General features: G+C 45.8%; 1 protein-coding gene across 1 annotated transcript in view; it reads left to right on the top strand.

Annotated features, from left to right (window-relative positions):
* The first annotated feature begins 7,499 nt into the window (after nucleotides 1–7,499).
* Nucleotides 7,500–27,243, top strand: part of Card11 (caspase recruitment domain family member 11) — a 128,330-nt gene continuing 108,586 nt past the window's right edge. The window contains exon 1 of the mRNA XM_031338556.1: nucleotides 7,500–7,768. The gene's annotated coding sequence lies outside the window, so the exon portion shown is untranslated. The remainder of the gene's footprint in view (nucleotides 7,769–27,243) is intronic.

The raw sequence follows: 27,243 nt of genomic DNA, 5'->3' as shown, positions 1-27,243 counted from the left end.
TTCTCCTCCTCCTCCTCCTTCTCCTCCTCCTCCTCCTCCTCCTCCTTCTCCTCCTCCTCTTCCTCTTCCTTTTCTGAGAAAGACTGTCTCAGTGGATGAACCTGTAGTTCATTGGTTGGGCTAGACCAGCTGTCCATCAAACCTCAGGGATCCTCCCTTCTCCATCTCCTCCCATCACTGGGGCTGTATACATTCACTACCACACTTGGCTACTACACAGGCATTGAGGGCTCAAACTCAAGTTCACATGCTTGGGCAGCAGGCACCTTACCCACTAAGCCATCTCCTTAGTCCCTGTTTCATCCTGTTTATTATCCTTCTGGGTGTCTCTCAGCCTTCCTTGGCTCCCATTTCTTCTCTTGCCACATTTCCTTTTCATTATATGCCAGTTCACTCTCTGGAAACTTGCTTCCTGAGGACTGTGGTGAGTGAATCGGTAACACTCCTGCATATCTAAGAATGCATTTGTTTTGCTCTCAGCCTTGATTGATTATTCCGCTGAATGCAGAACTCCAAGTTTGAAGTCTATCTCCCCGACAAGGCAGAGGCCTCGCTTCACTGTCTACTTGTCTGGAGCATCTCTGAGAACTCAGGAGTCTATTTGACGTAACATGTATGTGTTCTTTCTGTAAGATTTCAGAATCTTCTAAACTGCCCCCTCAATGCCCACTCCTTCCCAAAATGTCCTGGAGCTATATCTGGGTAAGGATCTTCTTATGTCTGTGTGTATATATGTGTGCATGTGCATATGCAGGTGTTTGTGCACATGTGCATGTGCATGTGTGATTGACTGTGGAGGCCAGAGGACAACCATGGAGTTCTCTCTTAATCATTCACCATTCTCTCTCTCTCTCTCTCTCTCTCTCTCTCTCTCTCTCTCTCTCTCTCTCTCTTTCTCTCTCTCTGTGTGTGTGTGTGTGTGTATGTGTGTGTGTGTGTGTTTGAGTATGAGGACAACTTTCTAGAGTCATTTCTATCCTTCCACAATTTGGGTTCCAGAGATCAGACTCAGTTGTCTTTTGTGAGTAGGGGTACCTGTACACTCTCAGCCATCTCACCTGTCTTCCATCTTATTATTTGAGACAGACTCTCTTCCTGAACCTGGAACTCACTGATTAGTCTAATTGTCTGTGCAGTGAGTGTCCCCACCTCCCCAGTGCAGAGACTACAGGTCTATGCTGCCACACCCAGCTTTTTGTGTGGAGTCCAAAATCTAGGCACTCAAGCTTATGCAGCAAGTTCTCTGCAAACTGAGTCAGTTCCTCAGCCCCAAAGATCTTTTTAAACTCATGCTGTGTCTGTTTTTATTTTGGACAGGATCTCCAGAAGATATCCATGCTGGCCTTGAACTCCTGGTCTCAAGCAATCCCCTGCCTCAGCCTGTGGTGCATCTGGGATGTAGGTGTGGACATTCAATTTCCTAGAGCTCTTATTGAAATATCCCACAGTGCAGAAAGAGAAATGCTTTCATTTCCTGGTCAGTCCCTCCCTCTGTTTCTTCCCTCTGTTGGAAGTCTCAGCAGGCCTGGTCTTTCTGAATTGATCACTGCCATCTCAGGTTTTCACTCTAAGGTTCCCTTTTCTTTGGGATTTATATTGTTTTGGCTTTCCAGTCCCAGGAGCACAAATCTATTTCAGATGTTTATATTGATCGTATTAATTTGCCAATTGTGTTTTTTGAATCCAGGTATAGCCAGGCTATCACATCATAATCATTCTTATTTTGTGGGTGTGGCTTCTGAGGGTGTCCCTGGAATTCAGATGAGAAGGTTTGAGATTATGTACCTTCCCAGCATCCCTTGCTCCTTTTTGCCATTGTGAGATGCTTGTCCCAGCTGATCATGTGAGCTTTGCTCTTTTCTTCTTTCCTTCCTCCCTTCCTTCCTTTCTTTCTTCCTTCCTCCTCCTACTCCTCTTCCTCTTCCTCCTCTTCTCCCTCCTCCTCCTCCTCCTCCTCCTCCTCCTCCTCCTCATCATCATCATCATCATCATCATCATCTTTTGAGACTGGCACTTACATAGCCTATGCTAGCCTTTAGCTCAGAACATATTTGTTTCGGTGTGAATGAGAATAAGCTCCATAAGCTCATATATTTGAGTGCTTAATCATCAGAATGTGGCACTACTTGAGAAGAATTAGGGGGTGTGGCCTCGTTGAGAGAAGTATGTCACTGGGAGTGGGTTTAAAGGTTTCAAAAGCCTATTCAAAGCCTAGTCTCTCTGTCTCTGTCTCTCTGTCTCTCTGTCTCTCTCTGTCTCTGTCTCTCTGTCTCTCTGTCTCTGTCTCTGTCTCTCTCTGTCTCTCTGTCTCTCTGTCTCTCTGTCTCTCTGTCTGTCTGTCTGTCTCTCTCTCTCTCTCTCTCTCTCTCTTTCTCTCTCTCTCCCTGAGCATCAGGATATAGAACTCTCAGCTACTTCTCCAACATATGTCTACCTGTGTGTCACCATGCTTCACACTATGATGATAACAGACTAAACCTCTGAAACTGTAAGGCAGTCCCAATTAAACACTTTCTTTGATAAGAGTTGCCTTGGTTGTGGTGTCTCTTCACAGAAATAGAACAGTAGCTGAGACTATAGTCAAGGATGACCCTGACCACGATTCTCCCACCTCCACCTCTCCAGGGCTGGGATCACACCATCATGCCTGGTTTATGCAGTCCTGGGGCAGGAACTCAAAGCTTTGTGCATATTAGGTGAGTGCTCTGCTAATGGGTCAAGATTTACTCTGAGTTGAAACAGTCCCACCTGGAGGGAGGAAGGAGGCTCATGAGCATTAGGAAGTAAATGCATGTCACAAGTCCCAGAAAAGAGGAAGCTTGCAAGATTCATTGACCCCTTGCCAAGTCAGAGAAGCAGCAGCAGGTGCTGAGGAGAGGGGAGGACTCCAACTTGTGGAGCTGCATTCAAGTGCTCCAGGGAGCCACAGGGCTGCAGCTTCTCTGAGCTGTCACTCTGGCTGGGGCCAGCTTTGGGTGATGCATAAGGGCGTCACTAACCCCTCACACACACTCCTGTAGGGAGCCACAGTAGAACTCATTGGTTTCCCAAGCTGAGTTCCAGTGGAGCCATTCCTTGAGCCTGTTGTGGATGCCTTATCAGGGTGAATAGTCACGTATTCATATCCCCCCAGAAATTGCACACACATCTACCAGCTAGCTAAAGTCTCACCCCATGCCAGGACCATTCAGGTTGCTGACTTCAGCCCCTGTTTGTGAACATCCAATGGGATTTCACCTTGCCTCTTCCAGTGTCTTTAGGAGGCAAAGCTGGCTGGGACAGCTTGGAGCAGACATGGTCATCTGCAAGCTGTCTTCTCTGCAAGGGAGTGATCCACAAGGTAGCATGTGTGGGGGCCTCTGTCCTTGTGTAGACCAGCCCAAACCAGATAACAGAAATAGAGTCTCAGCATTTTGAGACTTTATGGCACACTTGACATTGTGGGGATAACCAAGCATGATTGGTCAGCTTGTACCTTGAGTGTCTTTTTTTTAATTCCATTTTCTAGTAATTAATTTTTATTATATTTTACAAAACTATCAATCCATGGCAGAGTAGACTTTTTAATATTTGGTTTTACTTTTTTGAGAGAGAGAGAGAGACAGAGAGAGAGAGAGAGAGAGAGAGAGAGAGAGAGAGAGAGTCTTGCTATATAGCCCAGGCTAGCCTCAAATAGCAATCCTCCTGTCTCAGGCTCTTGAGTGTACGAATCATAGGTATACAGCACCACAGGTGTCTTAGGCATTTATTTTAAATGGGAGGAGGGTGTCTTACACTTCAGAAAGTCCTGGAAGTTGTTATGAGATTCTGTCATTTGGGACTAAGGTTGTAGTTGCAATGTTGAAATGGGAACATCTGTGGTGACTGACATGAGATTGTCACAAGACGGAGCCCACAGCATCCACTTCAGGAAACTCCAAGTCTCATGTCATCTTGCCTCTCACTGAGGGCACAGAACAGTTAACAGCCTCTTCAGCCCTGTACTTGCTGCTCTGGGAGCAGAGCCTAGGTTCAATCCCCAGTAGAGTCCTGATCCTCTGTCCTTTATTATGCATGGGCTCCTGTGTGTGCACAGCATTGAGCACATGCATGCAGGTGCAAGTAGAAGCCAGAGGTTGGCACCAAATGACTTCTTCAACCACATCACACTTCTTTATTGAGGCAGGGCCTCCTGTTGAGCCCAGAACTTGCAGACTGGTCTACTCTAAGTAACCAGCTGGCCTTGAGAATCCCCCGTCTCTGCTTCCCACAAGCTGAGATTACAGTAGGGCCAGCCATGCCTGCCCATGATGTACATGGGTGCTGGGAATCTGAACACTGCTTCTCATACTTGCACTGCAAGCCCCTCACCTACTGAGCTATGGCTCTACCCCATGCCTCACATGGTATGTTTGAAGCTATCCAACTCTAGTGTCTTTAGAACCTGCAGCCCATTCACTAACATTAAATTTTCCTCAGAAATACTTAATCTCTCCTTAGGTTCCATGAGATTTCTAAGTAGGTTGGCATGTAAACTGCTTCAGTATACTTAAAAGCTTTGGGGTGACAGAATTGAATAGTGGTTCCTAGATTTAAGCTAAGATCAACTAAAACTAAACAGAATTTAAAATTTAGTGCCTATTCATAAGAGCCCACGTAGCACTCAGTGGTCAGAAGTAGCTAGACACAGCCACATTAGACTGCAAAGTCCTAGATCTTCATGAGAGTTCTGCACCACACGGTACACACACAGCCAAGACCTGCCTGTAAGTTGTAGGGGACAGAGAAGTGGCTCATTGGCTAAGAGCAATTGCTATTGTTGCAAAAGACCCAAGTTCTGTTCCCAGCACCCAAACCAGGTGACTGACAACCTCCTGAGACTCCAATTCCAGGGGATCAGAAATCCTTCACCTGGCCTCTGCAGGCACCTGCTCTCATGTGCACACACCTACACACTTACAGAGACATATACACATAATTTTTAAATAATACATATTTAAATATAATATATAGTATAGTATATATATATAGCATAGTATATATAGTACATATAATTAATATATACTTACACACACAGAAAGTGAGGCACATACATTAAATATGTATTATTTAATTATTATTAAATAATTAAATATTATTAAATTAATATGTATTTAAATATCATACAGTATACATAAATAATGTACATTTAAATATATTTTAAAATAACATATAATTATATATGACAATTTATATATGAACATATATGATATATGCTATGTGGTGTGTTATGTATGGTATGGTATGTGACATGTGATATATAATTTGTTAGGTAGGACTGGATGCCACCTCAGTAGGTAGATTGATGCCTTACAAGCATGAAGATTTGAGCTCCATTCCCTGAACCCATATTTTTAAATAGGTACATGTAGCAGCGTGTGTTTGTAACCCCAGTGCTGTGGAGGCAGACAGGTGGGTCCCTGGGACTCACTGGCCAGCCAGCCCAGACAAATTCCAAGTTATCAACAGACACTGTCTCAGAAAAACAAGTGGCACCTAGTAGTCAGCACCTAAGGTTGACCTCTGACCTCCATACATTTGCACACTACCCTCATAAATATGCACACAAGAAGACAAACACAGACATATTATTTTATTTAATTTCTAAAAAATAAAAGTGAAAAGAGGCCTGAGTACATAGCTTGTGTGATGAATGTGATGCTCGGGGTCTAATCCCCAATATGAGGACAAACCCAGCTCTCGCACAGTGACACACAAGATGGAGTCTGTAGACAGCACCTGGCCTGTCTTCTACCTGCCTGAAGTGCATCCGAAACAAAGATCGATGGGTGGGGAAATTATGATGCACCAAACTGTCAACTAGAGAATCGGGTGGTGGGAAACCGTGGCTATCACTATATTGTTCTTCCAAACTTTCTGAAAGTTTAACATTTTTAAAGATTTGGGTGGGGGAAGCCAAGTCTTAATGAACTACACCTGCATTCAATCCCATCCATAAACGTCAAAAACTAAAGACCGAATGAGAGGGAAAAACAAAAGGGAGCCTGTGCTTGCTTCTGGTTATGGGAAGTCATGACCAGAGACTGGGGCCAGACTCAGCAGGAGCACACCTGCCTAGAATCCCCAGTGAGGGGCTGTGGTGTGGCTCAGTGGTAGAGCCCCTGCCGAGAATCACCCCCGTGAGGGACTAGGGGCGTGGCTCAGTGGTAGAGCACCTGCCTAGAATCCCCCAGTGAGGGGCTGGGGTGTGGCTCAGTGGTAGAGCCCCTGCCTAGAATCCCCCAGTGAGGGGCTGGGGGCGTGGCTCAGTGATAGAACCCCTGCCTAGAATCCACCGGGGACGAGGATAGGGGTGTGGCTTAGCAGCAGAATGCCTGCTAACTATGTAGAAGACTCTGGATTCAATCTCCATGAATACAAAAACAAAAACCAACAATGCTCCTGGGTGGGCAGACTCAGTCTCAGCTGGGGCTGAGTGCTCTGCTGCCCGGTGGGACCATGACTGGAAGAGGACCAGGGTGCTGAGAGAGACACAAAAGTCTTGTGTTTTGATGGAACATGGTGTGGGTGTGAACTACACGTTTTTATTCAGTTGGTGAAAAGTTGTCACCCTGGTGCGTGTGCCCTTGAACATCTACATACGCTCGAGTTGTGATAAAGTGTGTGGATTTTTTTTTTCTTAGCTTGCATGGAGCAGTGGGGAGTGCTCTTCTTTATAGACTGAAACATTTCTAGAGGGTTCAACATATAAGAGCTCTTGGTGTACAAGCAGGAGGATCTGAGTTCAAATCCCAAGCACTCCCATAAGAAGCAGAGCACAGCCAGGTCTGCAACGCCAAGGCTGTGGGGTTGGAGACAGGAGGAGCGCTGAGCTGGCTGTCCACCAGCCTAGCTCCAGGTCCAGCAAGAGACTCAAGGGCAGAAGGCAGAGAGACAGCAGTCTTTCAGAAACCACTGCACATATGCCGCACACATACTTTAAAAAGTAATCTTAATCAATTTTTCAAAAAGTTTTCTCCTAAGGCAAGCTTACTTCTCTGAGCCTACTGTCGGAGACCATGTGCTGGCTACTTATTTTAGGGACATATTCTTTCGGGTTCCTGGTTCCATTTCTGAGCAAAGTTGAATCTTTCATGGTAGGAGTAGCTGCCCTCTTTTACATCACCCCTCCCAATGAAGAAATTCAAGACCCCCTCATTTCAAACTACCCTAAAAATAACTAAAAATGGAGGTACCCCTCCTAAGCCCACACTGGGACCTCATTAGTTGATAGCCCAGGCTAGAACCAGCTTCACCCCATTTAAAGCAGGTGGCCTGGCCACCTTGCACTCAGCACCCCAGCCCCTGACCCAGGCCCAGCAATGTCCCCACCCTGAAGCACCCCTTCCCTCACTACAGCCAGGCCCCCAAAGCTTTAGGCTCAAGCTCAGCCCCTCCCCCTCCTTATCTCTTTTTCTAACCTTTTGCAATTTTTTTCAAGTCTCATTTCCTGTCTGGTTTTGCATTTTTCTCCCCCGCCCCTACCAGCCTATGACACACTTTCTCTCTCTCTCTCTCTCTTTCTTCTCTCTTCTCTCTCTCTCTCTCTGTCTCCCACTCCCCTCTCTTCCCCTTGGGTTCTCTGATCCCTGGACTCCCGGCTCCTGGCATCCCTACTGGTCTCCAAGGCCCAGGGAGGGTAGCAGCCTCAGGCAGGTGCACGCTGGAGACCAGAGCCCAGTGCTGGAGGAAGTTGGACACCAGCGTGGAGGAAGCAGCACCCCGAGCCTGTGGAGCATGAGCACCCCAGGTAGGTGCGGCCGGGCTGAGGAAGAGAGAAGGATGTGAAGAGGCTGTGCAGTGGGGATACCAGGGGCAGGCTGGAGAGGGGATACCATAGGGCAGGTGGTTTGGAGAGGTGGTAAGGATTCCACTCTGCACTCCCCTCCCCTCCCTCTCTCTCCCCTCCCCTAACCCTCGCCAAAGGTTTTGGACTTCACTTTGTAACTCTTGGGTCACTAACTGCAAACATCGTCGGCTCCTTCCCTAGCGATCACCGGAGAGGAAGGGAACAAATAGGGGCTCCTGGACCCCTAAATGACAGGAAGTTTGCAGGTCACAGCCCAACCTAACTCCAGGTCTTGAGAAGATAGCCTTCCTTGCTGTCCAAAGAGAAGTAGGAGACATGTCTATTGGGGTACCCATGGCTTAGTGCCTCCTCCCCAAACCTGATGAGGAGGTTGAAGAGCTCATCTGTCCCTTAGGGGTACTGAATACAGGAGAGAGTGACATATCACCTGGGATATATTTACGCTATGGGGAGCAGACTGCTCAGGACCACTGCATAAGCTGGACTTCCTCTCACTGTCTTAGCCAGAGGCCAGCAGCTCAGCCTTGATCTCTATACAGCCAGTTTGATTTGTAGTTTGAAAAAAAATTTTTTTTTCTTGTGACATTTATGACTTTTCTGGAAGGTATGACCTACTAGGAAGCGGGGGAGGGGTCCCTCACCCAACATTTACTTAGTACCTGTGTATGCATAATGTGTCCTGGAAATCAGTGTGTGTGAATTAATGTATGGACAGGAATTTAACTGCAGATCATCACCCTCATGCCTTCCCTGAATCCCAGAGACGTCATCTCCATCCCTGAGACGTCTGTAAAGAGGAAATAGATCCCCTTAGGCCTGTGATGGGTGCTTCTAGCGTAAAGCCAGGGACCTTTGGCTGTGAGGCATCACAGGGAAGTGGTCTGCACCTGTACAGATTCTAGTAGCAGTCAGCAAAGCAGGCTGATGATGTCACATAGGGAGATGTCACTCCCATACCCGCACCCACACCTGATCTCAGAGCCTGCACAAGAAGGATCCTACCTGCAACTAAAATGAAAAATCACTATAGCAAATCTGCAGGCAAAACTCACAAGGTTGCCAGGCACTCTGAAAGCTGAGGCGGGAGGGCTGGGGATTCTAGGCTAGCTTGGGCTATACAGGGAGAGCCTAGACAGACAAAATTCTCTTGTGAGAATGCCAATTTGCTTTCATTTGAGTCAGTCAATCAGTGAGTACTTCCTAGGCCGTTCTGTACCTGACGCTTGGGGGCCACAGAAAGAATGTGAAATATGAGGTTGCTTGCCCGGAGACGCCTGTCTTTAAGGTAGTATGCTCTGATGACAAAGAACTCAGAGGCAGAGTATAGGAGGCAGCTGAGCTCCAGAGCGCAGCCAGGATCCCAGGCTGAGGGAAGATGGAGAGGAGCTTCTTCTCCACTTTCTGGTGCACTTTTCCTACAAGAGATTTTTTTCTCCCCAAGGGACTATGAATCTGTGTTTTGAGAATGACCGGAGGTGGGATGATGCTGTACCACTGAGCCACACCTCAGACGCTCATGGGGGGATTCTAGGCCAGGGCTCTATCACTGAGCTGCTTTATCCCCAGTCCAAACTAACTCCCCACCTCTCTCTGTGTCTACGTGTGTGCATGTGTACGTGTACGTGTGTGTGTGTGTGTATGTGTGTGTGTGTGTGTGTGTGTGTGTATCTGCGTGTATGCATGTGCGTGTGTGTGTGTGTGTGTGTGCTCCATCTACAGGGTCTTGGGTCTGTATTTGTTGGATGATGTAGGACAGGCTTGCTGCCTGCTGAGCTCTGTGAAGTCATCATCTATAGAGTCAGAGCGCCCACCCTTGATGTTCTCAGCTTCCTCTACAGCAGCTGTTCTCAACCCGTGGACCATGACTCCTTTGGGAGTTGAACAACTCTTTCACAGGGGTCACCTAAGACCTTCAGAAAGTGTATATTTACACTAGGATTCACAACAGTAGCAACAAAAATAATTTTAAGATTGGGGGTCACCACAACATGAGGAACTGTATTAAAGGGTTGTAGCATTAGGAAGGTTGGGAACCTGTACTCTATGATATTTGGGCATAAAAGATGTCTTGGGGCTGAAGACATGTCCCAGTGCTTAAGAGCAAGTATTTCTCTTGCAGACAACCTGTGTTCAGTTCCTAGAACTCTTGTCAGCAACTCACAACAACCTGTAAAGCCCAGCTTCAGGAGATATTGTGCCCCTCCTGGCCTCCATGGGCACTGCACTTACATGTGCATACCTACACACAGACACTTAAACATACACGTTATTTAAAATAAATCATTTAAGATATACTAAAGTAAGCCAGGCGGTGGTGGCACATGCTTTTAATGCCAGCACTCAAGAGGCAGAGGCAGGTAGATTTCTGTATTTGAGGCCAGCCTGGTCTACAGAATGAGTTCCAGAACAGCCAGGGCTACACAGAGGAATGCTACCTTGAAAAAAAAACAAGAATTTTAAAGAAAAACAGATCTGTCACTCACTATCTTGTCTGTTAACATCCAAGCCTCAGGCACAAATTCAAGGTTAAAGTTCAAGGTCAGACTTGGGGGCGCGTCACCAATGACTGTCTCCACTGAGGCACAACTGGGTAGGCTTCTTTGACCAGGCTGCCTCAGTTTCCCTGTTTACAAGCCCAGTCTTACAGGATGATTATGAGGATTGAAAGAAATCAGAGTGCTGTTCAGGAAATCTACCCTGGAGATAAATTGTTGTCGCTTGTGCAACTGCATGGCCCAAGCAGGCTGGAAAATACTTGGATTAATTAAAATCTGGGGACAAAAAGGAAAGCAAGACAGCTTTCAAAGAAGCCCCTCAAAAAATGGTTTCTGCTGAGGAAAATTGGCAGGATTTTGTTGGGATTTCCTTGCAATGCTAAAGATTGAAGCCACACCCCAGCCCCTCACTGGAGGACTGTAGGCAGGGGCTCTACCACTGAGCCACACCTCAGCCCCTCACTGGGGGATTCTAGGCAGGAGCTCTACCACTGAGCTACACCCCAGCCCCTCACTGGGGGATTCTAGGCAGGGGCTCTACCACTGAGCCACACCCCAGCTCCTCACTGGGGGATTCTAGGCAGGAGCTCTACCTCTGAGCCACACCCCAGCTCCTCACTGGGGGATTCTAGGCAGGTGCTCTACCACTGAGCCACACCCTAGATCCTCACTGGGGATTCTAGGCAGGGGCTCTACCACTGAGCCATGCCCCCAGCCTGTCACTGGAAGATTCTAGGCAGTTGTACTACCATAGAGAACACACCTCTAGCCCCAAAGAAAAATCAGAAGGAACAGGTCCCCAGGTTTCATCCTCTTTATCCAGCCAGGCCATGTGGGAAGAGCATAGTTCTCACAAAGCACCTATAAAAAGCACACATCCCCACACCCTCCTCTAAGGACCCTGCCGCCTGGCCCAGTGGTTTTAATGGGGTGATTGTTTTCAGGAAGGTAACCTTTCAGGCAGTGATTTGCTCAAGGGCTCAGAGATCATAACGGTCATTCTCAGATTTGTGTAATGGGTGGCCGTGGCCCAACGCCAGGAGTAATAAAAGCTCACCACCAGGTCCTGCTGCCTGGCAATTGCTCCCTCTTTCCGCCTTTGGCTCCTCGTCCTATCACTAGTACATCTGCTCCACGGTAATATTGTGGCCCACACATCCATTCCTAACTAGATGATGCTCCTGACAGGTTGAGCAAGAGAAGGGCATGCAAACTTCATTGCAACCCCTCCCCCATATGCATTATGTGTTAGAATAGCAATCTCCCTCCTGCCTCTGTCTTACTGAGGAGTACACAGACATTGGAGTGAGGGTCAGCCCCACCCTCAGGCTCTGCTCCACATCCAACTCAAACCTAGAGGGAATGAAGCCAGCACCTGCTGGAACTCTGGCTCTCTGATGGGCACTGCCACACTAGTATTGACCTCATCATTAGGAAGCAAGATGCTTTACGAGAAAATCTAAGGAGTTGGAGCCAGATGACAAGACTACTGTCCCAGTGTTGCTCCCTATGAGTTGTGGGACCTCAGGAAGTGCACCTATAAACATTACCATCCAAGAAGCCGGGAGAAAGCTCATGGCTGAAGTCTTGTGCTCTTGTAGAGATTCAATTCTCAGCACCCACACGGTGGCTCAGCCTGTCTCTAGCTCCAGTTCCAAGGTACCTGACATGCCCTCTGGCCTCTGGGGGCACTGAGTGCACACACACAGTACATACAGATACATGAAAGTGAAGCATTCATAAAGTAAAAATAAAGTAAATAAAGTAAATGTGTTTAGTTCCAGCACTTAGGCAGCAGAGCCACATGGATCTCTGAGGCCAGCCTGGAGTTATCCAGGGCCTTGTCAAAACAAAAGGAAAAAACAAACAAAAAGTCTTGAAACAAAAAAATTATCCTCCCAACCTGGGGAGATGGCTCAACAAAGTGATTGCTTTGCAAGCAGGAGGACCCGTTCAATCCCTAGGGTTTATGTAAAAATCAGGCATGTTGGCATGCAGTTTTAATCACAGAGCTGGGGATGCAGAGACATGAAGATCCCTGGGTTTGTAGGCTATCCTGTCTAGTTTAATTGATGAGCTATAGGCTAATGAGAGACCCTATCCAGGTAAACAGCATTATTCCCAATAATGCTCAGGATTGTCTTCCGGCTTCAATGTGAATTTAAAAAAAAAAAAAAAAAGCAACCCCCCCACACACACACATACATACACTTACACACACACTCACACTTATACTTACACACACATACTTACACACATATTTTCACACACACTCATACTTACACACATTTTCACACATATACATACACTCACACACATACTTACACACATATTTTCACACACACATACATACACTCACACACTCATACTCATACTTATGCACACACTTACACACATATTTTTACACACACATACATACACTCACACACTCACACTCATACTTACACACACATACTTACACACATAATTTCACACACACACACACACACACACACACACACACACACACACACACAGAGCTTCCTAAATGGACACAGTAATGCAGGCCTGTCATCCCAACTACGAAGAAGGCTGAGGTAGAAGAATGGCAAGTTCAAGTCCAACCAGGGCTACAGAGTGAACTCAACCAATCTGGACAACTTAGTGAGATCCTGTCTGTCTAAATTTAAACATCAGGAAAAAAACCGTAAAAGTATCATCCTAAAATTAGCATAGTACTTTCATGTTAAGCAAATGTGTCACCATGTTCCAGGGCATCTGCTTTGAACTGTTCCTTTTGTTTTGGTTATTACTGGGCCAGGAGGCAGAACAAAGCTAGAGCAGTAGAGCAGTAGATAGGACAGAGATCCCTTTGCTTCATATATGAAGAGCACTTATAAATCAGCCACTGGAGTCTGCTAACTTCATCCTGAAAGAGCCAAACAAAAAATACTTCAGGATATGCAACCTAGACAGTCCCTTTCAAAGTGACTCAACTCTAGGCCACAGACAGAACGGGTGTGTGAGTGGCACAGGATAGATCCCGGAGGAATCCCACCTACCCCAGAGTAAGAGAGTTCATGGGGAAAGTGCTAATGGACACAAACAAACAGAAATTGAGCAGAGCTATGAAGACATGGTCACAATGAATGCACACACAGACACACTCATACACACACACACACACACACACACACACACACACACACGTGCAATAATACTGGAGGGGGTATCAGTTTTAACTGCTGGACTAGAAACATTCAAACCAGTCTGATGGAAAAAAGAGAGGGAGAGAAGATACCTGGCCATAATGTTGGGGTTCTGATGTCAAGGCCAGCCTGGGCTGCATAGCAACACCTTGCCTCAAAAACTGGGTAAAAGGGTTGAGGAGAGGGCTGGCTCAGTGGGTGAAGCGCTTGCTGAACAGACACAAGGACCTAGGTCAGGATCCCTAGCACTCACTTGAAAGCTGAGTGCGGTGATGGGCTTTCTTAACCTGCCAGCACTTGTGGGTCTCCCTTCTCCCCAGGGTCATTGGTCACCAGCTCACAAGGACAAAGGAAGCAGGGTTTCAGAAGGCTCATGAATACAACAAAGATGACCACAGTCCAGGATCAGCTTCTAGAAGCAGCTCTATACTATTAGGGGTGAATCAAGGTTTATATACTTTTGGGGAAGAGGGGTAGGAAAATCCAGGGTGAGCAAGTTCATTGGCAGAAGGCTAAGACACTGAAATGTCTCATTAACAAGGGGAGCCGTTCCACAAGTGTCGGATGCTTGCTGAATGGGTAATCTCACCAAGGCTACCTGACATTCGCAGGTAGAGGGTATGGGGGTTTAGAGCTCCTTGGACAAGGTCAGAGAAGGAGAAGCCTTGCTGGTAAAGGAAGTCCACCATTTTGCACTGAGTTTAGGGCTTTCGGGTAATGTCAGACTTCACCCGTAGTTAGCAGAGTCCAACAAGCACTGGGTAGGGGGGTTGAGATAGAAGGAGTCAACCAGTCTTGACTACCAGTGAGCTCCAGATTCAGTGAGAGACCCTGTCTCAAAACAACTGAGTAAGATCTGTGAAGTCCATGTCTGACCTCCACATGCATGCATATGGGTGAACATACATACACACTCATGTGTGCACGCATAAATTTGAGAAGAAAGAGAGAGGGGGAGAGGAAAGGAGGGGAAGAGAGGGTTTTGTGAAACCTAATCATGGAAGAGGGTAAGGAGACAGTAGCTTTACAAGCTGTTGACTGGAAAACATACACACATTATGTATGTATAACATATACATATACAAACATACATACATCATATATGTATACATATACACATACAAACAGCATGTAAATGAATAAACCCAACAGCTCCAGAAGTTTGCTTGTGACATGTGCTTACACAAGCATATGAAGATCTGTGAAGCTTATTACAGAGTAGGGCCAGCCACACACTGGGTGCTGTGAGGGCACTGATAAGAAGGAGGTGGGCTTGCGGGGACCTTTACTGGGACAGTGTGGGAGAAGACACTAAAACACCTAGGTAAGGAACTTGGGGATTGAAATATTTATCTTAGAGCCTTTCTTTCATCTGAAATGTTTGTGGAGGTGTTTGTATACATGTGTGTCTGTGAGTTTTATATGTGTGTCTGTGTGTTTACATGTATGTCTGTGTGTTTATATGTGTGTATACATTTGTTTGTGTGCATACATGTGCATTTGTATGGGTACATGTGTGTTTACATATGTGTGAATACATATGGGTTTATGTGTGTGTACATGTGTATGTGTGTGCATGTACATTCATATGTGTGCATGTGCATTCATGTGTACACATGTGTGTATGCATATACATATGTGTGTGCATGAGTACATATGTGTGTATGCTTATGGAGAACAGAGATCAACCTCAAGTATTGTTGCTTGTTCACTTGGTTTTTGAGACAAGGTCTCACCAGCCTTTGGCTTGCCAACTAGGCTAGATTGTCTGGCCAATGAAGCCCAAGGATCCTCCTATCTCTATGCTAATGCTAAAATTTCAAGCATGTACCACTAAGCCCACCCTTTATGTCTGTGCTGGGATTTAAACTCAGGTCTCCACGCTTACATGGTTGACAGCAACACACCACCCCCACCCCTAGCCCTGATCTGAAACCTTTTTTAAAGCTGTGAGTTGACTTCTAGCTTTTTGGGAGACTCCAATTCACCGAAATGTAACAGGGCTGAGTATCCATTTTCAACTCTGTGCCACTGTGAGGGCAGTATGAGCAACCCCAGGCTGTGGCCTCAGTCATGACTCAAAACTAATGCCCATCAGTGAAGAAAAATTTTATTTCACTTCATTTGTTATTAGTACTTACATATATGGGTGTTTTGCCTGCATGTATGTCTGTATACCACATGCATGCCTGGTGCCCACTGAGGACATTGGATCCCCTGGGACTGGAATTTCAGATGGCTCTGAGCAGCCACATGGGTGCTGAGAATTGAACTCTCTGCCAGTGTTTTTAACCACTGAGCCATCTTGCTAGCCCCCACTTAATTTTTCTATTTTGAGAGAGCATCTCACTGCATAGCCCTGGCTAGCCTGGAACTTGCTATGTAGACTAGGCTCAAACTCTTGCAGGCATCTGCCTCTTGGTGGGACTAAAGGCATGTGCCACCACGCCACACCTGACAACATTTCTTTTCTTATAATGTGGTGGTGTATGTGTGAGTGAATGTGCACACATATGTGCAAGTGTGAACATCCATGTGATGCCAGAAAAGGACTTCAATGTCCTCCTGCTCCATCACTGTGCACCTTCTCATGAAAAAACTAAAGCTGCAGCCAGGCGGGCAACAGTCTCCAGGCAAGCATGTGACCACACCCCACTATTATGTGGGAACTGTGGATTTGAACTCAGGTCCTCATCATTGCTCAGCAAACACTTTTACTGACTCATCTCCCTGGGTCAGGATTTGATCTCATTAAGATAGAACATACACTGTTCAATTCAGTGTTACACATACAGATTGATATGTCAGCTTGGTTCTCTTGGACTGGACTATATGAAGCCATTCCCCCACACCCTCCTCAGCCTCTCCCCTCCCCCACCCTGTTTCCCAGCCTCTCCCCTACCCTACCCTGTTTCTTACCTCTCCCCTCCCCCACCTCGTTCCCCTAGGTAGAGTTTCACTTCTATTTTCATGTCATTTCCACACAGTGATTTTCATGCAACTAGAAGTGAATCTAGGACGAGAGAGATTTCCTGTATACACGTAGAGCCAATCAGATCTAGGCACCGGGTCATTCACAGACCTCCAGGGTGTCTCTCTCAAGCCCTCTCAATAGCCAGCCGAGGTAGACTCTCCCCTATATTTCCTAAGCCTTGCCTAGCCTTCCTGAACCTTCTCACAAATGCAGCCACACAAGATCCCCGCAGTCTCCTGCCTCCTTTACTTAGGCAGTTCTGGGAAACTCCTCCGTGGGTTTGGCTGAGGCTTCACAGCATAATGTAATTTTTTTTTCTCCCAGTCTACCATCGGTAAGCATTTCTATTGGTTAAAGCTGTGTACTGGGCTGCGAATGTAGCCCCATGGTAGGGTGTTTGCCTAGTCTGCCTGAGCCTCTAGACTTAATTCTCAGCACTCAAAACAAAACAAAACAAAACAAAACAAAACAAAAAGTATACTTAGGTCAGACAACTGGACTTAGCCAGGTTAAGTCCAACTTTGCTGGTAATGTCCAGAGCATTCTACTCTAAATCAGTAGGTTCCTCCTCTTCCTCTTCTTCCTTCTCCTCTTTCTCTTCCTCTTCTTCTTCCTCCTCCTCCAGTGGCTTTTTGAATGAACGTGGTTCCCATAAGCTCATATATTTGCATGCTTAGTCCCCAGTTGATGAGCTGTTTGGGAAGCATTAGGAGGTGTGGCCTTGTGAGAGAAGGTGTGTCTCTTCTGAGATTTCAAATTCGTGCACTAGGCCCAGACTGTCTCCCTGCCTCCACCTTTTGAATCAGAATGTGAGCTCTGAGCTTCACAGAGTGTCTCCATGGCCTGTTTGGTTTGATGCTTGCTGGTGTTGGCACCCATGGTGAACACAGATGCGATACCTTCTGTCTTTCTCAAAGTGGAGCACATGGGTTAGGGGCAGGATGGTCACCTGTGCTCAGGGCGTTGCTCCTGGTGGCTGGCTTCACAGCCACAGGATCTTAGGGTCTCTCTCCCTTTCCTTTCTTTTCTTCTCTTTTCTTTTTTCTTTCTGTCTGTTTTTTTCCCTCTCTGTGTAGCTCTGGCTGTCCTGGAACTCGATCTGTAGACTAGGCTGTCCTGGAACTCATAGAGATCTACTTGTCTCTGCCCCCCGAGTGCTAAGATTAAAGAGACTGTGCCTTCACACAGGAGACTGTGCAGCAGGTCTCTCTTTTCTCTGTTATTTGGGAGACACATGTGACACAAGTCAGGCGAGGTGGTCAGAAGACAGCTTGTGGGAGACAGCTCTCTTCTCCCACCATGTAGACCCGAGATGGGATCCGGGTTGTCAGGCTTGGCTACAAATGCCTTAACCTGGTGACCCATCACACCAACAGCATTTATTTTTTGTTGGATGAGAACAGAAGCCCCGGACCAGCAGCCCTTGAGACTTAGGGAATTATTACTAGTATGAAATAAAAGTGCATTTTATTGACATTGATAATTTGCTTGTTGCCTCCAGAAAGGATTTCGTGACTCACTAAAGTCTCAGAAGAAGCAGCTTTGGGTTTTGTTTTTGTTTTGTTTTTAACTTTTGCATATAGTTGGGCAGTTGGTTCTGGGGAAAGGTTCAATTGACCAGCCTAGCTGAAACAGTGAGCTCTCTCAACAGAAAGGCTCTCTCAAGGCATGAAGGCGCAGAGTAATAGAGGAAGACACTGGCTAATATGCACATGTGCATGTGTATGCGCACGCGCACACACTGAAACTTTTGAAAACTCCACCTTAAATAATCAGTATTAGAAACCCATTTAAAAGGAAGGTGCTTGGACTTAGATTTTGTATCACTGAGACACAGGGCAATCTTGGACAAGTCCCTTCATTCCACAGAGACTCCATCTTTTCATTAGTCAGAGAAGAGCAGATGGGATTAGAAGCTGAAGGGATTTTGTTTTGCAGGCCAATTCCAGTCAACTGGTAATGACTTCCAGGAGCACTTCACAGAGAATCCCAACTCAGTGTTAGAGTTCTGGTATCGATTGTTCATGTCTGCTATGGGCAGGAAGCTGCAAAGGGCAGCGTGGACCCTCTTCTTTCTTCTTCTCTACCTTATATAAAACTCCATGGTGACCTTGCGACTTTGAACAAATCACTTCACTACCCCTAAAATTTTGTTTCTTCATGAAACATGATGGAGATGAATAATCTTTGGCTTCCTGCTCCATGGAATTGCCCAGAGGTGCTTACGGGCTAAGTGGGTGAAGGATGGGATGGGAGCAATGGAGGTTTCCGTAAAGTGAAGGTTGATTTTTTATTAATTGACCTCTCTGGCACATGTCCTGTCATCAGTCACAGGCTCCTCTGCACCAGCCTTTGCTCTGACTTTGAACATCTTCCTCTGCAAGATAGAACCATTTGACTTCCCTGGAGCCAGTAAGATATGGCATAAAAACAGATGTTGGATACTGACTGTGGTCCTTCAGTAAACCTGCATTTATCTTTAATAGTGTGTGTGTGTGTGTGTATATGTGTGTGTATGTGTGCATGTGTGTGTGTGTTTATATGTGTGTAGGTATACATGTGTGCACAAGTATGTGGTAGCCAGAGGTTAACCTTGAATATTATTCTCAGGTGTCATCCATCTTGGATTTTTCTTTTCTTTCTTTTTTGGTAGTATTGTTGGGCACACATGTCACAGATGTCTATGAAAGTCAGAGAATAATTTACAAGGAGTTGGTTCTCTCTACCATATAAGTCTCAGGAGACAAACTCAGGTCATCAGTCTTGGCGGCAACCTTTTTATTTTCAGAACCATCTCACTGGCCCTCGTGCTGTTTCCTTGAGACAGAGTCTCTCACTGAGACCTAGAGTTAACTAATGTGACAAGGCTGACTAGCCACCAAGCTCCAAGAAGCTGCCCATATCCAACTCTCCAGTGCTGGGACTGCACAAGTGTACCACCACACCCAGCCTTTCCTCGTGGGTTCCGGGGATTGAACTCAGGTCCTCATGAGTGAACCCTTTACCAACTGAACCATCTCCCTGGGTCACCAGCATCTTTACCAACTTGGCCAGGTGCAAGTCCAGAGTTCCTTCTTGCATAATGGAACCCTCAGAGCTCCTGGTACAATTGCCTTCGCCACTGCTGCTGCTGCCCTAGTAGGTGGGGAAAAACATCCTCTCCAAATCCATCTTGATTTCCCTTATGGGCTCAATCTTTCCTACATAGCTCTCTGAAGTGAATTGGGTTCTCTGGTTGGGTAGTTAGGAGCATTTTGTCACTATGACAGCTGTGTCAGGTAGCTACAGTGAATCAGTGGGCTCACACCTACCACTCTGGGGAACGCAGTGCAAATATCCAGACACATCTATCTTTGTCACCTGGCAAACACATCCCTGTCCCTAAATCTATAAGCCCCCCTTTCCTTCACTTTGAATGCTAGTAATGTCTTATGCTATCTTCTACCATCCCACAGAGAACTTAGGGATTGCTGGATCCTGTATGCATTCATGTCTCCTGGCAATTCCAGAGAACCATCTGCTCCTCCATTACTTGGTTTAGCAAAACCTTGAGGTGTTTCTTCTTGCTCGTGGTATATACTGAGTCAGATTCACTGACTGGTTGTCTGGGCTCCTATTTATTAGCATGTGTATTTTATGGTAATCATCTCTCCAGTTTCCTTTTATTTTGGGCAGCCTCTGCTTCGAGCAGTGCTTGTTGTAATGCGAAATGATATACATTAAGAATTTTCTAAGACACAAAAGTGTGGACCTTTTTTTTTCCCCTGGTTTGATTTTCTTTTTTCCTTTTCTTTAGCAGCAGATAAATGAGACCTTGAGCTTCTGCTGGAAACACTGAATCAGACTTTTGTTTTCTTTAAAATCTGAACTCTCAGCTGTAGTCAAGAGTCTAGAGGCTGTTGAAGGTGGTGTCTAAGAGACTGAGGAGCAGCACCTTTCTGGGGAACTGTTCTGACAGAGGAGTGTGGTCACCTACAGCATCAGGGTCAGTGCCTAACTCAAAGCTCCTCCTGGGAGAGTGTTGGAAAATGGCTCCATCAGTTAAGCCCTGAGCTGTTGTCACATAATCAACATCTGAAGAGGAAGAGGAGGAGGAGGAGGAGGAGGAGGAGGAGGAGGAGGAGCAGGAGGGGAACAGGAGCAGGAGGAGGAGGAGCAGGAGGATGAAGATGAGTATAGTAACACTCATTTTTAATATAACATTGGGGACATGGAGACAGACAGATTCCCTAGCCAAAGCAGGGAGCCCTAAGCCAGTAAGACTCAGGTTATTCTTTGGCTTCGACACACATGCAAATACATGTATACCCATGGTACATACATGCCCCTCCCCTCGCCCCCTCTCTCTCTAACACACAAATAAATAAATAAATAAATAAATAAATAAATAAATAAATAAATAAATAAAATAGTAATCACTGGTCCAGTGAGATGTCTCGACAGATAAGGGTACTTATACCCGGGTCCCACGTGGTAAAAGAAATAAACAGACTCCTGAGAGTTGTCCTCTGACTTCCACACATGCACCACGGGTCCCTACATGTTAGCACAAGCACATTGCAAGCACACACAAATAAATGCTAGAACAGTTAAATGCTGCAGGAGCTTGAGCACTGCCAGACACTTTCTCCCGAGCAGTTTAAAACCTGGTGCCATCCACCGAGTAACCCTTGTGATGAGCATGTCCCTGCCCTGTGACTTCAGACAGGTCACTGGCCCGCACCTCAGTTCTTATCTATGAAGGGAAGATGTGAGTGATGACTCCCACCTATAATCCCCTGATCTCAGGAAACGGAGTGGAAGGATCTGGAGTTCACGGTCATCCTCCGCTACTCAGTGAGTGTGAGGCTAACCTAGGCTAAATAAGACAGTGTCTTGAAGAGGAAGAAGAAGAGGAGAAAGAAAAGGTGGAGCTAGTGAGAGACAGGAAGGGACAGGAAGCAGGCAGGCATGCAGGCAGGTCCTAAGGGCTCCAGGTTAATGCTGGTATCACAGAATTGGGTCAGTGATCTCAAGAGTGGGCGCCTGACAGAAAAATGAGCCCACCCCTTCTCTCCTTTCTTGCTCTCTTATATAACATCTTTGGCTCTTTCACTGTGGGATGAAGCAGTAAGCAGGCCCTCACCAAATGTGGCCCCTTGACCTTGGACTCCCCAGCCTCTAGAACTGTAAGCCATTTTGTTCATTGTACATGACTTAGTCCATGGTTTTCTATTCCAGCAGCAACATGGTGGACTGAGACATACATGTGCATGCACACACTCACACAACACTCACAAACATACAACATATGCATACAATATACATACACACAGAGAACACATATATACACACAACATACACATATACACATATGCATAACACATGCATACAACATACACACAGAACACACATATATAGCACATGCACATCATATACATACATACACACATGCATACAACATACACACACAAACACATATAACACATTAATTCAACATACGCTACCGACTACCATGTACAGACACTCTAATATGTACTAAGAAGTCAGAGAAGGACAGGTAGAAATGTGGCTCAGTGGGTGGAGCACTTGCCTAGCATGCACAAAGTCCTGGGTTCCATCCCCAACATTGAATAAATCAGGTATAATGGCACATACCTGCAATTACAGCATCAGGGAAATAGATCATCACTGGCTACATGGTGAGTTAGAGGTCAAGCTGGGTTACATGAGATCTTATCTCAAAGAAGTATATCAATGAGGGAAAGATGGGTTACCACCCCAGTGAGTATCATCTGGTGTCATCATTAGCACTTAACACAGCTCAGAGCCACATGGAAAAGGTTTCAAGTATTGTCTTTATCAGGTTGGACTGTGGATGTGTCTGTAAGGGACTGCCATGGATACTAATTGATATAGAAGGGCCTCACCCACTGAGGCCAGGGCCATCCCTGGCAGGTGGTCCTTGGCTAAGTAAGGTAGTTAGTGAACAAGCCAGCAAGCACCATTCATCCCTAGTTTCTGTTTCAACCTCCTGGAATTCCCTCAGTGATGGACTGTGATCAAGAAGTGTATGCCAAATAAGCCCTTTCCTCCCTTAAGCTGCCCTTGGTCAAGTGTCTCACCACAGCATCAGAAAGGACACTGTATCTATTGAGACAGATGTGTAGCAGTCGGGTGCATGATAATACAGTTGCTTTGAAAGATGAGCTACGGAGTAGGTCTGCCAGATGACCCTAAAAGACCTCCTGCAACTGAGAGAAGCCGACATGATAGTGGGAGTGGGAGTGGAGTTACAGCCTAGCCAAAGCTATGACAGGGCCAAGGGTGGCTCAGCATGAGGCCCTGAGCTCCAGCCCCACAATCCATGTTAAAAAAAAAAAAAGAAGAAAAGAGAAAAAAAGAAAGAAAGAAAGAAAATCGAGGCAGTGCACTTTTGCAATCCCAGTGCCTGGAGTTGGAGACAAGTGCATCCCTAGGGCTCATTGGTCACCCAGCCCATCCTAATGTGTTAGCTCCAGTGCAGTTAAAAATAAAGTGGGCATGGGGAGATGGCTTGGTGAGTAAGAGGGGTTGCTGTGTAAGTGTGAGAACCTGAGTTTGAAACTCCAGCATCTGTGTAAAAAGTTGGGTATGGCTGTGCATGTCTGTAATCTAGCTCAGTGGAGAGTGGAGACAGGAAAATTGCTGTGTCTTGCAGGCTTCCAGCATGGCTGGAGGATCAGAGAGACCCCATCTCAAAGGAATAAGGTGGAGGGTGATAGAACAGGGCACTTGATGTCTTCCTTCAGCCTCTGCATGAATGCATGGCCAACTGCACACACACACACACACACACACACACACACACATACATACACACATACACATACACAAACACACATACATACACACACATACACACACAAACACATATATACACACATACATACACATACACACACATACATACATACACACATACACATGCACACACATACATACACACACAAACATATACACATACACACATACATACACACACGTACACACATACACACATGCACACACACATACACACATACACATACATGCACACAAACACATACACACACATGCACACAAACACATACACACACATACACACACACACACATACACATACCTATAGCTAGTGTTCAGAGTTTTTAAAAAAACACAAAGATGTGAGGACATGGAGCAGCATGGATGGACACTACAAGCTAGGGATGCTGTGCCAAGGAGGGCAGATGCTGTCCTACAGGCAAAGCCAAGCCACTGGGGCATCAGAACAAGGGCTGCAAGCCAGGATGGACAGACAGGTTACACAGATCACAGACAGCGGCGAGGAGAACAGATGGGACCCTCAAGGCAAGAGGCAAGCCCTCATTCAATTGGACACAGGCCAGGCAGAGTTTAATGGTTACTCCAGGAAACTTTGCATGGAAGTACAACACACACAGAGGAAGGTCACACAATTCTTGAATGTGTGGTTCTGTGACTGTCACAAATGGTGCACCTACTCCTGAGGGACACTGAAGCAAGAACAGAATATAGGAAGCTGAAAAATAACATTATAGAATGACGGTTCCTAACACAGAAGGACATTTTAGTTATGTATGCCTCAAGTATTAAACAGGAGGAGGCAAGCCTCACTCCCATATTCAGCTGCTTCCTGACTATGCATGTAATGTGACCAGCCACTTCACTCTCCTGCCACCCTTATCTCCCTGCCATAGTGGATTGCATCCTCAAACTGGAATCTAAAATCCTCTATTTTAGATTCATTTCTATTACTGTGGTAAAAAAACACTCTGGCAAAAAACAAAAAACAAAAAACAAAGAAACATAAAAACAAAAAAAAGCCAAAAAAATAAACAACAATAACAAAAAACCCTAAGGGGGCTGGAGAGATGGCTCAGCAGTTAATAGTGCCAACTGCTCTTCAGAAGGTCATGAGTTCAAATCCTAGAAACCACAGGATGGTTCACAACCATCCATAATGAGATCTGATTACGGGGTGTCTGAAGACAGCTACAGTGAGCAAGTAGGGCCAGAGTGAGAAGAAAAAGTGTCTGAAGACAGCTACAGTGTACTTACATATAATAAATCAATCTTTTAAATCAAAAACAAAAAAACCAACCTAAGGGGAAAAGGGTTTATTTTAGCTCCCAGGTCCAGGTTTTAACTCACAGTAGCAGGGACGTCAAGGCAGGAACTTGAGGCAGCTGGTCACATCACATCAAGAGTCAAGAGTAGAGAGAATGAATGCACGTGTGCTCATTTCTCAGCTCCATCTCTACACTTGGACAGGTCATGATCCCCTGCCTAGGGAATAGTGGCACCCACAGTGGGTTGGGTGTCCCCACATCAATTAATAAGACAGTTCCCCACAGACATCCTCTAAGTCCCTCACTGAGACTCTTCTCAGCTGAACCTACATGGTGTCAAGGTGACTGTAAAAACCATCACACCCAGCCTTGCATACATTACTTTTCTCAGATATTTTGTGGCATCAGTGACAAAAGGAGCTAATATACAGTATAAGTCACAGACGATAAAGCACACTCATTTAAGCACACATCCAGTGGGTTTTCATAAACGTCTTTAATTGTGCATCCACAATCTCAATTGAAATAGAGAATGCTTGTATTAGGCCCCAAAAGCTGCCTCACATTTGGCTACTCAACACTATTCCTGTACCTGGGCCTGTCAGAAAGGCACTCTCAGGCCCCACCCTGAGCCTGTTGGATTCAGATTTTCATTTTGACAAGCTTGTGAGGTGCTCTGTGTGAGCATATAGACAACCCTAGTTCCCACAGAGAGAGTTGACACGCCAAAAGTTCTGTTCCCCTCAATATAAATAGCATAGCCTGAAGCAGGTCGAGAGTAAATGATGTATGATTGAGTCTGAGGAGAGAAAAAAAAAAAAAAACAGAAATAAGGAAAGTGCTAAGCTGGGAGAAAACTAGGAGCTCCCCTGATCCCTGGACTCACTCATCATTGGCCTTGACCTAATGACCTGAAAGCTCAGGGGAGCTAAGGGAAAGATTTGGGGAACCTGTGGCTTGTGGGAAATTCCTTCTTGCTTAATTTGGAAATCTGTCTATAATTTTTTTTAAAAAAAATTGTTTGTAGTATTGGGCATTGAATCCAGTGCCTTGCACATGAGAGATGTTCTATCACTGAGACACCCCCAGCCTCTCACTGGGGGATTCTAGACAGGGCTCTACCACTGAGCCACACCCCCAGCCCCTCACTGGAGATTCTAGGCAGGTGCTCTACAGCTGAGCCACACCCCAGCCCCTCACTGGGGGATTCTAGGCAGGGACTCAACACTGAGCCATGCCCCCAGCCCCTCACTGGGGAATTCTAGGCAGGGGCTCTATCACTGAGCCACACCCCAGCCCCTCACTGGAGGATTCTAGGCAGGTGCTCTACCGCTGAGCCACACCCCAGCCCCTCATTGGGGGATTCTAGGCAGGGGCTCTACCACTGAGCCACACCCCAGCCCCTCATTGGAGGATTCTCGGCAGGAGCTTTACTACTAGCCTATATCAAGAGCCATTTTAAGAGATGGTCTTCCTAAGTAGATCGGTTAGTTCTTGAGCCTATAATTCTCCTGCCTCGCCTTCCCAAATCCTGTGATTATAGCCATGAATCATCACACCCATTTTTGTAGTTTTAAATGTGAATTATTTTAGCATTTATTTATTTACTTATTTACCTGTGCCTAGTTGGCTCCTTTTCTAATCAGGAAAAACCTACTCTGGTGCCAGAAAATGAAGCAAATGACTCAAGAAGGACCAAGATGGGAGAAGGATGAGCTTTCTTTAGCAACAGGCCAGAGGGTGGAAATGGATATTTTCCACCCCACTTCCATTTCTTAGGCACAAAAGTATATCTGAGGTTTCTATGGGTTTTGTTTGTTTGTTTGTTTGCTTATTATAAATCAGAATCTCAACTCTTTTAGCCCAAGTTGGCTTGAACTCACTACGCAGCCAAGGTTAACTTCAAACTCATAGCTCTGTAGTTCTCTTGTTTCTAGTTTCTCATACAACCTCTAGAGTTACAAGTTTCAAGAATTCTGGAATTTTTGTTTCTTTTGAAAAAAACCACAGATATCTTATAAGACTGTGTTTTCATTTTAACCCTGAGTGTGGGTTTGTGGGGCTTCTTCCCAGCAACTATGATTTGCCTCATGCTCTAGCAGAGGCATGGCTTTGCCAGCTGCAGATGGTTTCTGTAGTTGGGTGATGTTTTGAATTCTGAGAATATTTGAGAGGGTCTACAAATGCTAGGTCCCTGAGAAGTGGGGTTGTTGATCATTCAGTGGGGTTGGTTGTGGCTTGTTAGTAGTCGTGCTCAAAGATGAAAAAATAATAAATAAATTAGATTCAAGGATCTCTATCTCTCTTCCCACTCCATCCTTTCTCTCCTATCTAGTGATGGGGGTGGGAAACAGGAGAGGGATAAAGGATGGGGAAAAGAAGAAGTCACAAAGTAGAAAGGACCTCTTTGCATTTCCACTTTCTGTTAACTTTACCCACTGTTCCTGCTTGCTTGTCTTCCACCCCATGCCATCCACACTACTCATAATTATTTTAATCCCTGCCCAATCATCCAGTATCTGATGACCTGGATTCACTACTACTTTATCTTCAGAGTGTGCTTGTTTGGTTGTTGGTCTTTTTGCTTTGTGACATACCTTGTATTTTTTTCAATGATAGCTATATATACTGTGTTGAGTAAGAAAAGTTTAGGTTTTTTTTTTTTTTAATT

The sequence above is a fragment of the Mastomys coucha genome, unplaced genomic scaffold (genome assembly GCF_008632895.1).
Source record: "Mastomys coucha isolate ucsf_1 unplaced genomic scaffold, UCSF_Mcou_1 pScaffold22, whole genome shotgun sequence".
Classification (NCBI taxonomy): Eukaryota; Metazoa; Chordata; class Mammalia; order Rodentia; family Muridae; genus Mastomys; species Mastomys coucha.
This window is presented reverse-complemented; position numbering and strand designations above follow the sequence as displayed.